General features: G+C 43.6%; 1 protein-coding gene and 1 non-coding gene across 2 annotated transcripts in view; both read left to right on the top strand.

Annotated features, from left to right (window-relative positions):
* LOC126355729 (dipeptidase 1-like) overlaps nucleotides 1–15,136 on the top strand; it is a 1,497,236-nt gene that overhangs the window by 235,399 nt on the left and 1,246,701 nt on the right. The window lies entirely within an intron of this gene.
* On the top strand, nucleotides 14,966–15,040 carry Trnas-uga (transfer RNA serine (anticodon UGA)). Its single transcript has one exon. It is a non-coding gene; the product is annotated as a tRNA-Ser (tRNA).

Below are 15,136 nucleotides of genomic sequence, written 5' to 3'. Positions count from 1 at the left end.
AAAGAACACATTGACACCGGTGTGTCAGACCCACCATACTTGCTCCGGACATTGCGAGACGGCTGTACAAGCAATGATCACACGCACGGCACAGCGGACACACCAGGAACCGCGGCGTTGGCCATCGAATAGCGCTAGCTGCGCAGCATTTGTGCACCGCCGCCGTCAGTGTCAGCCAGTTTGCCGTGGCATACGGAGCTCCATCGAAGTCTTTAACACTGGTAGCATGCCGCGACAGCGTGGACGTGAACCGTATGTGCAGTTGATTGACTTTGAGCGAGAGCGTATAGTGGGCATGCGGGAGGCCGGGTGGACGTACCGACGATTTGCTCAACACGTGGGGCGTAAGGTCTCCACAGTACATCGTTGTTGTCGCCAGTGGTCGGCGGAAGGTGCACGTGCCCGTCGACCTGGGACCGGACCGCAGCGACGCACGGATGCACGCCAAGACCGTAGGATCCTACGCAGTGCCGTAGGGGACCGCACCGCCACTTCCCAGCAAATTAGGGACACTGTTGCTTCTGGGGTATCGGCGAGGACCATTCGCAACCGTCTCCATGAAGCTGGGCTACGGTCCCGCACACCGTTAGGCCGTCTTCCGCTCACGCCCCAACATCGTGCAGCCAGCCTCCAGTGGTGTCGCGACAGGCGTGAATGGAGGGACGAATGGAGACGTGTCGTCTTCAGCGATGAGAGTCGCTTCTGCCTTGGTGCCAATGATGGTCGTATGCGTGTTTGGCGCCGTGCAGGTGAGCGCCGCAATCAGGACTGCATACGACCGAGGCACACAGGGCCAACACCCGGCATCATGGTGTAGGGAGCGATCTCCTACACTGGCCGTACACCTCTGGTGATCGTCGAGGGGACACTGAATAGTGCACGGTACATCCAAAACGTCATCGAACCCATCGTTCTACCATTCCTAGACCGGCAAGGGAAATTGCTGTTCCAACAGGACAATGCACGTCTGCATGTATCCCGTGCCACCCAACGTGCTCTAGAAGGTGTAAGTCAACTACCCTGGCCAGCAAGATCTCCGGATCTGTCCCCCATTGAGCATGTTTGGGACTGGATGAAGCGTCGTCTCACGCAGTCTGCAGGTCCAGCACGAACGCTAGTCCAACTGAGGCGCCAGGTGGAAATGGCATGGCAAGCCGTTCCACAGGACTACATCCAGCATCTCTACGATCGTCTCCATGGGAGAATAGCAGCCTGCATTGCTGCGAAAGGTGGATATACACTGTACTAGTGCCGACATTGTGCATGCTCTATTGCCTGTGTCTATGTGCCTGTGGTTCTGTCAGTGTGATCATGTGATGTATCTGACCCCAGGAATGTGTCAATAAAGTTTCCCCTTCCTGGCACAATGAATTCACGGTGTTCTTATTTCAATTTCCAGGAGTGTATTTTCTTTCTCTTTTTTCATTGAAGCTTCTTTTGTAGCTTTTTCTACGATGACTCGCTTGCTGAACGTCTCGGTGAAGTGACCAACAGTAGCGCCCCATCGTGTTGGTGTTCCAGCGGCCTTGGTAGCGGTTTTCCATCACTTTAATGTCCTGGTGAAAACGCTCTCCGCGCTCCTCACTAACATCTCCCATATTGTCCGGGAAGTAATCAAGGTGACTGTTCAAAAAGTCAACTTTCAGGCTCATTAAACATCCTATAGATTTAAACTTCTTTAACGTTGTAGCTATAGTAGAAACATATTCTGGGTCATTTTCATGTCCTAAGAACTTTGTAACGACTTTCTTGAATGATGTCCATGATTCTTTCACATTTAAGGTCAATGTCGGTTCCAAGTTAACATCAAATATCACTTTTCTAATGTCAGACGCCTTCTTCTAGTTTAGCTTCTGAAAGTTGTGGAAACGTTTGGAAGAGATACTTAGAACATGGTCCGTCTTTAGGCAAAAGCTATACAAACTGTTTCATAACGCCTAACTCTACATGTAGAGATGGTAGGAGTACGTTTTTTGGATCTCCAAGGTTTTTGCGTAGAATGTTCTACTCGCCAGTTTTTAAAGACCATCACAGACCAGTTCTTTCTGCACCAGAGTTGATCCCTAGGCCTACTGTCCCATTCACACAAGAAACATGGAAATTGGTAAAGCCACCTTGACGACCAAGGAGCATGCATGTTACATTTAGATCGCCACATATCATCCAACCATGAGCAGAATAGTCCATTTTATTTACCACTATTTTTAGGTTTTCATAGCTTTCTTTCATATCCACAGAATGTCCAACAGGTATAGATGCACACCTGTTACTACTGTGTAATAAAACAGCCTTTAAACCAGTTTTGGAGGAATCAATAAACAGCCTCTAGTCTTCCTTTTTGTATTCGATACCTATCTCATTCCTCAGTAAGGGAATGTCCGAGCAGTACACTAAATTACCTTCTTGTTGAAAAAACTTGGAAAATTGCTACTCTCTCTTTCTGTACATGTATATGCTGGTTCCAACTGCCAATAAGTTCTTTTCGTTTGATCAAGAGCCAAACAGTCATCTTTTTCTTTTGTTAAGCACAAATCCCAAACCAAATCGTTAAGCTCGGTCTGAGTAAACAATCTGGGCTCTAGACTTTCTGTATTAAAATGGAATTCATCATCATCTGCTTCATTTAAATCAGACTGTACATCAAAAAATACTTCTGTCGGAATAGGATTTAAATCATCTGGTAGTTCAGAAACCGGCAAATCTATACCATGTCCTACGGGTCGGTTAGCGGACGGAAGGTTAGGGCAGCGTCTCACATTCTTGTTTTTCAAATTATGTACAGTAATGTCGACACTGCAAAATTAGCAATCTTTGGCTTGATCTCTTGGCTCCCTCCATATCATAGGAGCAGCACATCTAAAGGCTTTTTCACCTCTTTGGACCATTTTCTCAGATCTTCAACACACAAATAACATACCTTATGCGGAGCCCAAAATTTATCTTGATTACCAAGTTTAGATCCAAAGTATGATAGATAAAACGTTTTCACAAAGTATGTAATGTTCGTTTGGTGTTTCTAATCACAAATTCACCACAAATATAACAAAAACTGTCAGCAGGGTTTTTACAACCACAGTTAGACATTGTACTGAGCACATGTAGAGGAAACGGGAAAGTGAGGTTAGGTTGACAGTAAGCAAAACACTATCTCTTAACACAAAAATAGAATCGACCTCTTCTTGCCAGCAAATGTTTTTCCGCAGTGCTACCAAGGTCATCTACGTTCACTACACCTCCTTTTTAAATTATTTTCATTACATAAAAGCTGCTAAATTCTTTAAAAAAATCGCTTAATTTAATAAATTTAACTGTAAAATGTGAAGAAATGGTGGGTGATACAGTTTTTTAAGTATCATATTTGGACTTCCCACCCTAAAAAACCATAAGAATAAGGTATTTTCAAAAAAACGTTTTTCCGTCGTTGGCCTGTGTAATTGGTTTTCACAATCCGTATACACGAGGCATTAGTGTCCTACATCTATAACTGGTTTTCGTAGACTACCTGTAACCGTGATATTCTCTCTCCAGCCATCAACTATCAAGTGATTCATGATTGGTCAGCTCGTAATTGATGGTTGTAGTCTACGGAAAGCAGTTACAGATGTCGGCCACTGTTGCATTGTCTATCTGAATAGCGTTCACCCCCTGAGGATCAGTTAAGGGCTGAAGATGGGGCACTGAAGCGCCGAAACTGTAGCCATAGAATAAATGATATCATAAGGGTTTGGCTGCAGGTGTTTAGTTTCCTTACATTTCTATTACGCTGTTCAAAAGAATTATGGAAAGATGTTTGTCAATGTCCGGCACTTTAAATCTACGCCACGAGAAATAAAAGAAAAAGTACAGCCTGTCAGAGGTTCCCATTTTACTCAAGAATTATTGTTGCAACAGCGAACATGGTGTATACGAAAAGTTACACTTACAGATCAATAGAACAAAGGGTTCTGAAGTAACAGGTATGGAACCATGCTGAAACACTCGTATTAGTACGTAGTGTAGCCTGCACGGGCAGCAATGCTGGCGCTGACTCTGTCATCCATCTACATGTTTATACATACTCCGCAATCCACCATACGGTGTGTGGCGGAGGATACCTCGTACCACAACTAGCATCTTCTCTCCCTGTTCCACTCCCAAACAGAACGAGGGAAAAATGACTGCCTATTTGCCTCTGTACGAGCCCTAGTCTCTCTTACCTTTGTGGTCTTTCTGCGAAATGTAAGTTGGCGGCAGTAATATTGTACAGGAATCAGCCGGAAATGCTGGTTCTCTAAATTTCCTCAGTAGCGATTCACGAAAAGAACGCCTCCTTTCCTCCAGAGACTCCCACCCAAGTTGTTGAAGCATTTCCGTAACACTCGCGTGATGATCAAACCTACCAGTAACAAATCTAGCAGCCCGCCTCTGAATTGCTTCTATGTCCTCCCTCAATCTGACCTGATAGGGATTCCAAACGCTCGAGCAGTACTCAAGAATAGGTCATGTTATTGTTTTATAAGCGGTCTCCTTTACAGATGAACCACATCTTCTCAAAACTCTGCCAGTGAACCGAATACGACTATCCGCCCTCCCCACAACTGCCATTACATGCTTGTCCCAGTTCATATCGCTTTGCAGTATTACGCCCAATTTAATCGACGTGACTGTGTCAAGCGCTACAATACTAATGGAGTATTCAAACATTACAGGATTCTTTTTCCTATTCATCTGCATTATTTTACATTTATCTATATTTAAAGTCAAATGCCATTCTTGTCACTAATCACAAATCCTGTCCAAGTCATCTTCTATCCTCCTACAGTCACGACACCTTCCCGTACACCACAGCCTCATCAGCAAACATGCGCACACTGCTGTCCACCCTATCCAGAAGATAGACTGCAGACAAGTCAGGGGATCATGCTGGCCAGGGAAGCTGCTGCATGTCATGCAGAGCACGATCAGTTTCAGAAGTTGTGTGTGGGCGAGCATTATCTTGGCTCTGAGCACTATGGGACTTCGCATCTATGGTCATCAGTCCCCTAGAACTTAGAACTACTCGAACCTTACTAACCTAAGGACAGCACACAACACCCAGTCATCACGAAGCAGAGAAAATCCCTGACCCCGCCGGTAATCGAACCCGGGAGCATTATCCTGTTGGAACAACACATTACAATCCTGTCGCAAGAAAGGCAAAAGAACGCTTTTAACAGCATTCTGCTCCTACCGAGCACTGGTCAGCGCCTCCACAAGAAACACCAAAGGTCAACAAGATTTGTTGCTTATCACATCCCGGACTGTAAGTCCGTGGGTGGGGCCACCGAGTCCTGGACGAATGTACTCCAAGAGACGGTGCTCAATAGGTCCGCGCCGTCGGCGCAAACGGCCATCACTTGGCTGCACCCATAATCAGCTTTCATCGACGTAGACCACCGCGCGATTCCGTATTCCAGGTGATGCTCTGATGGCACCAGTCTAGCACCGCCCGTCGATGCCCTGCTGTGAGTGGAAGACAAGCCAGAACTCTCACTGCTAATAACCGGATCGCCACATTCGTGTTGACGTAGCTGGGCTCACAAGCCATCGTATATCCACTGTCGTAGCTGTACTGCTTGCCACTGCTGTCCTGGCGGGCTGTGTGGACGTTCACATCCCCGTCTACAGGTGTGAAAACGACCACGTGATCACTGTTATACAACTGTGCACAACCGACACAGCTGGACGAACGTGTGTGGCAGTTCTCCGACAGGACCTTTCCGTCACTCGGACGGTCACACTCTGACATCTTTTAAAGTCGCCCTTTTGGCTGCAGGAAGCACGAGTACGTCTCCATGGCATGGTTGCCTTCTTGCTTCATACGTTTGCGCCGCAATGAGCCTTCCAGTTGTGAGCATTGCCTATTGAAGGGTAGACACAGATGGCGCCCTGGTAGGTTTGCCACTAGGCTACCTATTGGCGGACGACGTGGAAACCTTTATGAGTACATCTGTTACTCTCCAGGTGGCATATGCCGTCATTGAATAAAAATTGACGCCGTCTCTCTCGGTGTACTAATTTTTTTCCGGCAGTGTGTTTTGATACAGATGATACTTGTGGTCCCATTGCATGGCTCGTGATCTTCAATGAAGGCAACAATTAAAATCATCCGCCATCTGTTGGCTATAATATGCATTACAGTGTCAGCTGATCCCTGAGAAGGAAATGAGTACCGGTGTCCCAGTGTTTTCTAGAATGGTACAACACATTTCGTCCACTTTGATTTTTATAAACTTCTAAAGCAGCTCGGGTACAATCAAGACAACTGTCGGCTTCCATCTTTAAACAAAACTCAGTCAAAATCAATAGAAACGCATTGCGTTTAACACTGACTGAAAAGAAGTTGATGCCAAGAGGATAGTAGAGCAACGTTGTTTCGGTGCACATTTTTATAAACAGAAAGCGTACACTTAGTGCATTTAACAATTTGCTATCTACGAACTGCTTGCATCTGAATCTAGTATGAAACTAGAGTAGGATAACTATTGAACTCTCCTGCATTCTGGTGAGCATTTGGCAATATGTATTACTAAGTAACGTCGTCAGATCATTCTGGAAACCTCTAGTGACACATTAATTACTAGCTGGGGCAGACTGCTTCCCTCAGGGAGCTGGTGCGGCATAGTATGGTAGTTAGAATAAATGGATAAAATTCAAAGCATAAGAGTTAAAAGAATTGTACTGAAAACATGTTGTAACTGTTTACAATCCTTGTTGATGTACGTTTGTTTCCGTGCCTGCGTCAGGTTGGATTTGTTTCACATTAGAATGATAACTGTCCGCTCCGTGCAGAAATATTAATGGACATTGGAGAGTATCATATAAACGGCGTGTCTGTCCAATGTTTTGTAGTCCTTCTCTTTTTCATTCAATAATTATGTCAGGCATTGTGTTTTCATTGCCCATAATACGGTGGCGACTTCGCCTGTCTAAGGCGGATTAAATCGACACTCCTCTTCACCAGACGGGCTTTTGTCGATTCGAATTATAACTTAATAGTCTTCAGGAATCATTCGGCCTAGAGATGTTCTGAATATGTGAATCAGCTGATTGCATTTGTGTAAGATCCTCTGTGCACCTTGGACTACATCACGTCTCAGTCCACTGATATTTGTGCATCGTTGATTAATTTCTGTTTCTTCCTTTCCGATGAAATATAGTTTCAGAAATTTATGATTTTCTTTGGGTGGTGGCAGTAATGAGGGCATGTGGTGATAGATTTTTCCTTGGATGAGAAAAAAAACATAATCCGTTTCATTTCTGTTAGAGTCGATCGAAGTTACATCGAAAGGCGCCATTTGGAAGCAGCAGTTATGCGCTTGTATATTTTGAAGAAAATTTTTTGATTCTAGAGTTTCCCCTGTCATGTAACGTAAAAAATTCCTGTGGAGGTACTTCCTGTGTCTTGCAACAGAATCCAGATTTTTCACTTCTGAATTTTTCACGTTGCAAAACTAATAGATTTTCCCGTTTTCCGATTACGACGTGCTTGTGTTTGTTATCGTAGTGGAATCCTTCATCTCTTAGGTTGCAATGTTTACTTGCCCTCGTCCACGGTTGCCCTACGGTGATATTTTTATGGCTCGCTTGACTTAGTAGCCTTTTATTATAAGATTGTCACAGTTATTGATTTTTCGTTCATTTCGTTGTTCTTTGGTTTCTCTGCTTCCCACGGTCTTCACTGCCGTTTGTTGGGAACTCAAACGTGCTTCGCGACCTTCGTCTATTTCGTTGTTCTTTTCATTTTCGCCGTTTTGCTTCAGAACTGGCAAGATCTTCACCTTTTTAAGTTTGTTAATTATTTAAAATACAAATCAAACCAGCTTTTAACTAACAAATACACCAAGTATACTTTTTTACACTTTATTTCTTTTTTATAATCAATCACTGTATCACTTTCACTACTGACATTTCATTGAATGTTTTTATTGGCTCAAGGCACTAATTTTTCGGTTCCTTCCTTCGTCTTTGATAAGAAACTGATGTTAGAACCCACGACGGGTCTTTACCAATGGTTAATCCAATCAGTTGCGAATTCTGAAACATACCAAAAAGGCTTCGTATAGCCCACAATGTTCCCGAACATTATGCAACACTGGAGAGTGCTGTGGAATGTTCCAAAATTATGTGGGATATTCCGCGGTGTTCCCAGACATTCTGGAATCTTCCGTAAAGTTCCAGATTATTTCCGAACATTTCAGAACATTCCGGGTCATTGTGGAGCAGTCCGGTACATTCTGGCATGTTGTGGAATGCTCTCGAATGTTCTGGAATGTTATCGAAGGTTCTGGAACGTTCTAGAAATTTCTAGAGGGCGAAACTTACCAGCACTTATGTCTTCAAGACCACGTCCTTCAGGTAAAAATTGGAACATTCTTCATGCATGAGGGATAGTGGCCTACCTTGATTGTAAAAGGACTAGTTTCTGAGTTTTAGTGGTACACACATCGTACACTTACTATTAAAAATATATTGATTATACTGACTTCTGGTTTTCCTATTAGTGAAAATTTGGGAAAAAATATATTTTCATGTGTAGGAAAATCCAAGATCAAAACTGATTACAAAAGATATGTTGAATAACCACGAATTAAAAATCGAGGCATCCATATTGTGACAAGGGAACATGGTTTATGTTTTTCAAGTAGGTGATTTTACTTTGATTAAAAATCACATTTTCATAAATAAAATGTAATTGTCTAGATAATTAATACTAATATTATACGATGACTTTATCAAAAGAAATGCCTCCGATTTTTTTCTGCATAAATCCTTAAATCTTGTTAAATAAAATAAACATTATATATTTTCACCCTTCATGTCTTCATATTTATTTCATCCATAGTCACCCTGGAGACATTACATTTCTGCCAGTCTGCTGGTACAGTCGCTGTAGAGTGGTTGACGTAGCCGCAACCTCATCTTTGCTTGTAAAGCTTGATCACTACCAAAGTGAAGTCGTTGGAGGTGTTCTTTAAGATTTGGAAACAGATGAAAGTGGGATTGGGCCCAGTCTGGACTGCATGGAGCATGGTCGGTGACAGTGAACCCAAGGCTTCGGAGATTTATGTGGACATAAGAGCATGCGATTTAGAGGGTCAAATGACGAGCGACAGGATGCTTGTGTGGTTGTGAAACCTTGAGCGTAAGGTGTAACCCTGAAAATACGGCTGTTGTCTTCTTGGGAGAAGAGTATGCCCACCAAATTCATCGTGAAAAAGTGGAAAAAAAAGAAGACTTGGCTACCGAGAAAGCTGTAATAGCTGGTCCATTCTCATGGTATGGTGGAAATGTGGATCCACGTTGTGTCACGAAAAATACCTTCAAAACTTCATGGGACAAAATCCAGCCTGGACTGCAGGCTAAAAAAAGTCGTTGCGATGTCGGCGCACCCGACGCCTTGGGTCATTTGAAGAGAGACAAAATCGTTTTTCGTCGGAACACACCACACACCTCCAGTCAGATACTGTGCTGTTCGTGTGATTTTTGGCCGACTGACGATGTGTGGTTACACGTACCATTGCCAGCACTGGCCTTACTGAAGGTACTTAACGCCATAAGCCCACTGCATGCACTGTCCTTCGCAACCTTTGCTTGGAAACTGCGTAAACAGAACCGCATTCGAAACTTCCTGGCAGATACCAGCGCGTACTCCGCTGCAGAGTGAAAATCTCATTCTAGAACCTCATTCTTTGACAGCAGCGATTACTGTTGGGTCTGAAGCTGATTGACACTTACGTGTGACACTCATCACGAGTTCCTGTAGATCAGGACATACACTTTTTTCACTTCGAGGTGATGCGCGAAGAAATCAGACACCTTCTTTCACGTTGTGGCAATGTGCACGTCTAACCGCGATAGTTTCATTGAGCCTCTTTGTCACGTCTGTACGTCGACAAACTCACTGCGCTGATTACATGCAGACGGGTGGTGCATTCAGTCCGCTTCACTGCCGTAGCATCGTAAGCGGTGGAAAGCCATATCACCGTCTGAAACCGGTTCTAAACCATCTATTCCGATCCATACCGACAAATGGTGAATAATAGAGGAGCATTCAACAAGTAATGCAACACATTTTTTGCCGATTTCGGTTGAAAAAACGCAGTATTTCTTTTGGGAAATTCTGGATTATTCTCTCTTCAGCCTCTATAGCTTCATGAAATTCCGATCGGTGGTGGCGCTATACGTAGCCTTCAAAACAGTGTCTGTACAGGAGGTACATTCCAAGCAGATAGCTGTCATTGAGCTGTCTTGTTGGCGCAAAAACAGAGCATCAGAGATAATCATAGGCATTTACGGAATATCTACGGAGACCTGGTGGTGAACAAAAGCACGGTGAGTAGTTTGACGAGGCGTCTGTCATCAACGCAGTAAGACCGTGCAAACCTGTCCTAACTCCCGCGTGCCACCAGGCCACACGCAAGTGAGACTCCTGCAGTGTTGGAACGTGCCGACACTCTCTGTAGAGGTGATCGGCGGATAACAATCGAGCACTTCGGTGCTCAGCTGTACGTCTCTCTTGGTAGTGCTAACGCACTCGTTCACCAGTTGGGATAATTATAGGTGTGCTTCCGCTGAGTTCCTCACCACCTAAGAGCAACCAGCAACGAAGACGAGCAACCAAGGCCCATATGTACACAACTGCTTGAGGCTGATCGTTAGAATTTTTTGTCGAACATCGTCCCAAGTGATGAAATATTGGTTCATCACTTCGAACCGGAAACAAAACGGCAGTCCACAGGCTGACATCACACCACATCACCTCCTAAGGAAAAGTTCAAAGGCTCACCCCGAGCCGGTAAGGTTACGGCAGGCAGTTTCCTGGGACTCTGAATGGTTTATTCTGTTTGACATCCTCCCTGCAACAACCAAATCTGACCTGCACACCCGAGAAGAGCTCACAGATCTTCGTTGGACTGTTCATCCACCCAACAGTGCGTATCTCGCACCTTCCGTCTTCCGTCTGCTTGGCCTAATGTAGAATGCACTCCGCAGGATGCAATACACGGATGATGGGGAGGTTACTGACGCAGTAGAACGTTGGCATGATACGGGAGCTGTCGCCCTGAAAGGAGATCATGTTGAAAAACAAGATTTTGTAGCCATACCAGTGGGGAGTAATATGGTGTTTGGAAATCCTACATAAAAGCAACCTAATTTCATTAGAGAAACGTGTTACATGTCTTGTTAAACGGCCACAACAACATCCGTTAACTACACCGTTGGAGGCAGGCACGGAATGTGGTGTATTCCCATAGCTTCGGACAGAAATTCACGGACATTAGGAGTCTGTTCTAAAAAGGGCTCATCTATGGGCGCCAGTTGACTGTAGCCGATAGAATTTTGCGTTTTTGAGTACATACGAGGTGGTCACATTAGGAATGTAATCTTCTAGTTCACATTTATCTGGTACTCCGTAGTAGCAGTGACCGTGATCATGACTGAAAATGGATCATTGGTAATAAAGATGTTGTTATGACGATCCAGAGTGATCCAATTAAGGAGTATCTGCTGTCTGATGAATTCTTCTCGGGTTACCAGCCGAGTGGTGGCGTCGTCTTGTCGCAACGTCTCAGTGAGTTTCGTACGCATCATCTTCTGACGCCAGAAGATGATGGGTATGAAACTCATTGAAACGTTGCGACAAGACGACTTCACCACTTGGCTGTAAACCCGAGAAGAACTCATCAGCGGAATACGCCGAAAAAGACTGCAATCGCATACATGTGCTTTCTTTCGCGAAAGGTCGATATCACTATTACATCGTAACCGTCCCAGCATCGTCTGTGTATAAACGAGTTAGACAGGCTTCATTCGAAATGCCGGTAATTATAATTAAAATGCAGCTAATCACAGAAGTCCACTGTGGCGTGTAATGACAGCGAAACTTGGTAGATATGCTAATGCGCTAATATGCAACCGATTACGCTCACAAAAGTCCCAGTTTTTGCCACCAGATGCAAATCTTGAGCTGTGCAGTCAGTCGCCGACCCCTACGTTGCTCATACTGAACAAACTGTGTCATCGGCAGTTAATAATATCAATGTTATGCCTTTCTCACTTTTTTGATCTATTCTGTCCAGATCCCATTCCTAATCCGTTACACATGGAAACATTTCAATAAGTCTTTCTTGCCTTCACAAGCCAGATTTGCACCTGGTAGCAAAAATTGGAACTTATTTTCTTCCAGCGTAAATGGGTTCTATATGGAAGATGAAAATTTAATAGTCATGGGTGACTGGAATTCGGTAGTAGGAAAAGGGAGAAAAGGAAACGTAGTAGGTGAATATGGACTGGGGCAAAGAAATGAAAGAGGAAGCCGTCTGGTAGAATTTTGCACAGAGCAAAACTTAATCATAGGTAACACTTGGTTCTAGAATCATAAAAGAAGGCTGTATACATGGAAGAAGCCTGGAGATACTAAAAGCTTTTAAATTGTAAGACATTTCCAGCGGCAGATGGACAATCTATTGGTTATGACCTGTAGATTAAAACTGAAGAAACTGCAAAAAGGCGGGAATTTAAGGATATGGGACATGGATAAACTAAAAGAACCAGACGTTGTACAGAGTTTCAGGGAGAGCATAAGGGAGCAATTGACAGGAATGGGGGAAAGAAATACAGTTGAAGAAGAATGGGTAGCTTTGAGGGATGAAGTAGTGAAGGCTGCAGAGGATCAAGTAGGTAAAAAGATGTGGGCTAGTAGAAATCCTTGGGTAACAGAAGAAATATTGAATGTAATTGATGAAACGAGAAAATATAAAAATCCAGTAAATGAAGCAGGCAAAAAGGAATACAGACGTCTCAAAAATGAGATCGACTGGAAGTGCAAAATGGCTAAGCAGGGATGGCTAGAGGACAAATGTAAGCATGTAGATGCTTATCTCACTAGGGGTAAGATAGATAATGCCTACAGGAAAATTAAAGAGACCTTTGGAGACAGGAGGACCACTTGTATGAACATCAAGAGCTCAGATGGAAACCCCGATCTAAGCAAAGAAGGGAAAGCAGAAGGTGGAAAGTGTATATAGAGGGTCTATAAAAGGGCGATGTACTTGAGGACAATATTATGGAAATGGAAGAGGATGTAGATGAAGATGAAATGGGAGATACGATACTGCGTGAAGAATTTGACAGAGCACTGAAAGACTTGAGTCGAAACAAGGCCCCCGAAGTAGACAACATTCCATTGGAATTACTGACGGTCTTGGGAGAGCCAGTCCTGACGAAACTCTACCATCTGGTGAGCAAGATGTATGAGACAGGCGAAAAACCCTCAGACTTCAAGAAGAATATAATAATTCCAATCCCAAAGAAAGCAGGTGTTGACAGATGTGAAAATTACCGAACTATCACTTTAATAAGTCACAGCTGCAAAATACTAACACGAATTCTTTACAGACGAATGGAAAAACTGGTAGGAGCCTACATCGGGGAAGATCAGTTTGGATTCCGTAGAAATGTTGGAACATGTGAGGCAATATTGACCCTACGACTTATCTTAGAAGCTAGATTAAGGAAGGGTAAACCTACGTTTCTAGCATTTGTAGACTTAGAGAAAGCTTTTGACAATGTTGACTGGAATACTCTCTTTCAAATTCTGAAGGTGGCAGGGGTAAAAAATAGGGAGCGAAAGGCTATTTACAATTTGCACAGAAACCAGATGCCAGTTATAAGAGTCGAGGAGCATGAAGTGGAAGCAGTGGTTGGGAAGGGAGTGAGACAGGGTTGTAAGCTCTCTCCTATGTTATTCAATATGTATATTGAGCAAGCAGTAAAGGAAACAAAAGAAAAATTTGGAGTAGTTATTAAAATTCATGAAGAAGAAGTAAAAACTTTGAGATTCCCCGATGACATTGTAATTCTGTCAGAGACGGCAAAGGACTTGGAAGAGCAGTTGAACGGAATGGACAGTGTCTTGAAAGGAGGATATAAGATGAACATCAACAAAAGCAAAACGAGGACAATGGAATGTAGTCGAGTTAAGTCGGGTGATGCTGAGGGAATTAGATTAGGAAATGAGACACTTAAAGTAGTAAAAGAGTTTTGCTATTTGGGGAGCAAAATAACTGATGATGGTCGAAGAAGAGACGATATAAAATGTAGAGTGGCAATGGAAAGGAAAGCGTTTCTGAAGAAGAGAAATTTGTTAACATCGAGTATAGATTTAAGTGTCAGAATGTCATTTCTGAAAGTATTTGTATGGAGTGTAGCCATTTATGGAAGTGAAACATGGACGATAAATAGTTTGGACAAGAAGAGAATAGAAGCTTTCGAAATGTGATGCTCCAGAAGAATGCTGAAGATTAGATGGGTAGATCACATAACTAATGAGTAGGTACTGAATAGGATTGGGGAGAAGAGAAGTTTGTGGCACAACTTGAGCAGAAGAAGGGATCGGTTGGTAGGACATCTTACAGTATTAAATCTCGTTTGAGACATTGTCTTTACACTTTTGGCGATGGTTGAATATTTCCATATCATGCAAAACGTTCATTTCCGATATCTTCTCGAAAGTGTAAGTAATCTAAAATTTTTGTCTACTTCAGGACTGTGTAGTCCACTCTGTTTATTCATGTTATCATTACCGTATGACAACGAAACTTGGTATTTATTCTAAAGTGTTAATGTTGTTCTTGTGGTCTTCACTCCTGAGACTGGTTTGATGCAGCTCTCCATGCTACTCTATCCTGTGCCAGCTTCTTCATATCCCAGAACCCACTGCAACCCACATCCTTCTGAATCTGCTTAGTGTAGTCATTTCTTGGTCTCCCTCTACGATTTTTACACTCTACGCTGCCCTCCAATACTAAATTGGTGATCCCATGATGTCCTTTCTTTCAGGAGTGCTAGTTCTGCAAGGTTCGCAGAAGAGCTTCTGTAAAATTTGGAAGGTAGGAGATGGATACTGGTAGAAGTAAGAGCTGTGAGTACCGGACGTGGGTCGTGCTTCGGTAGCTCAGTTGGTAGAGCACTTGCCCGTGAAAGGCAAAGGTCCCGAGTTCGAGTCTCGGTCGGGCACACAGTTTTAATCTGCCAGGAAGTTTCATATCAGCGCACACTCCGCTGCAGAGTGAAAATCTCATTCTGGAAACATCCCCCAGGCTGTGGCTAAGCC

This window comes from Schistocerca gregaria, chromosome 3 (genome assembly GCF_023897955.1).
Source record: "Schistocerca gregaria isolate iqSchGreg1 chromosome 3, iqSchGreg1.2, whole genome shotgun sequence".
Lineage (NCBI taxonomy): Eukaryota > Metazoa > Arthropoda > Insecta > Orthoptera > Acrididae > Schistocerca > Schistocerca gregaria.
Note: the sequence above shows the minus strand (reverse complement) of the source record. Positions and strands in the feature narration are given on the sequence as shown.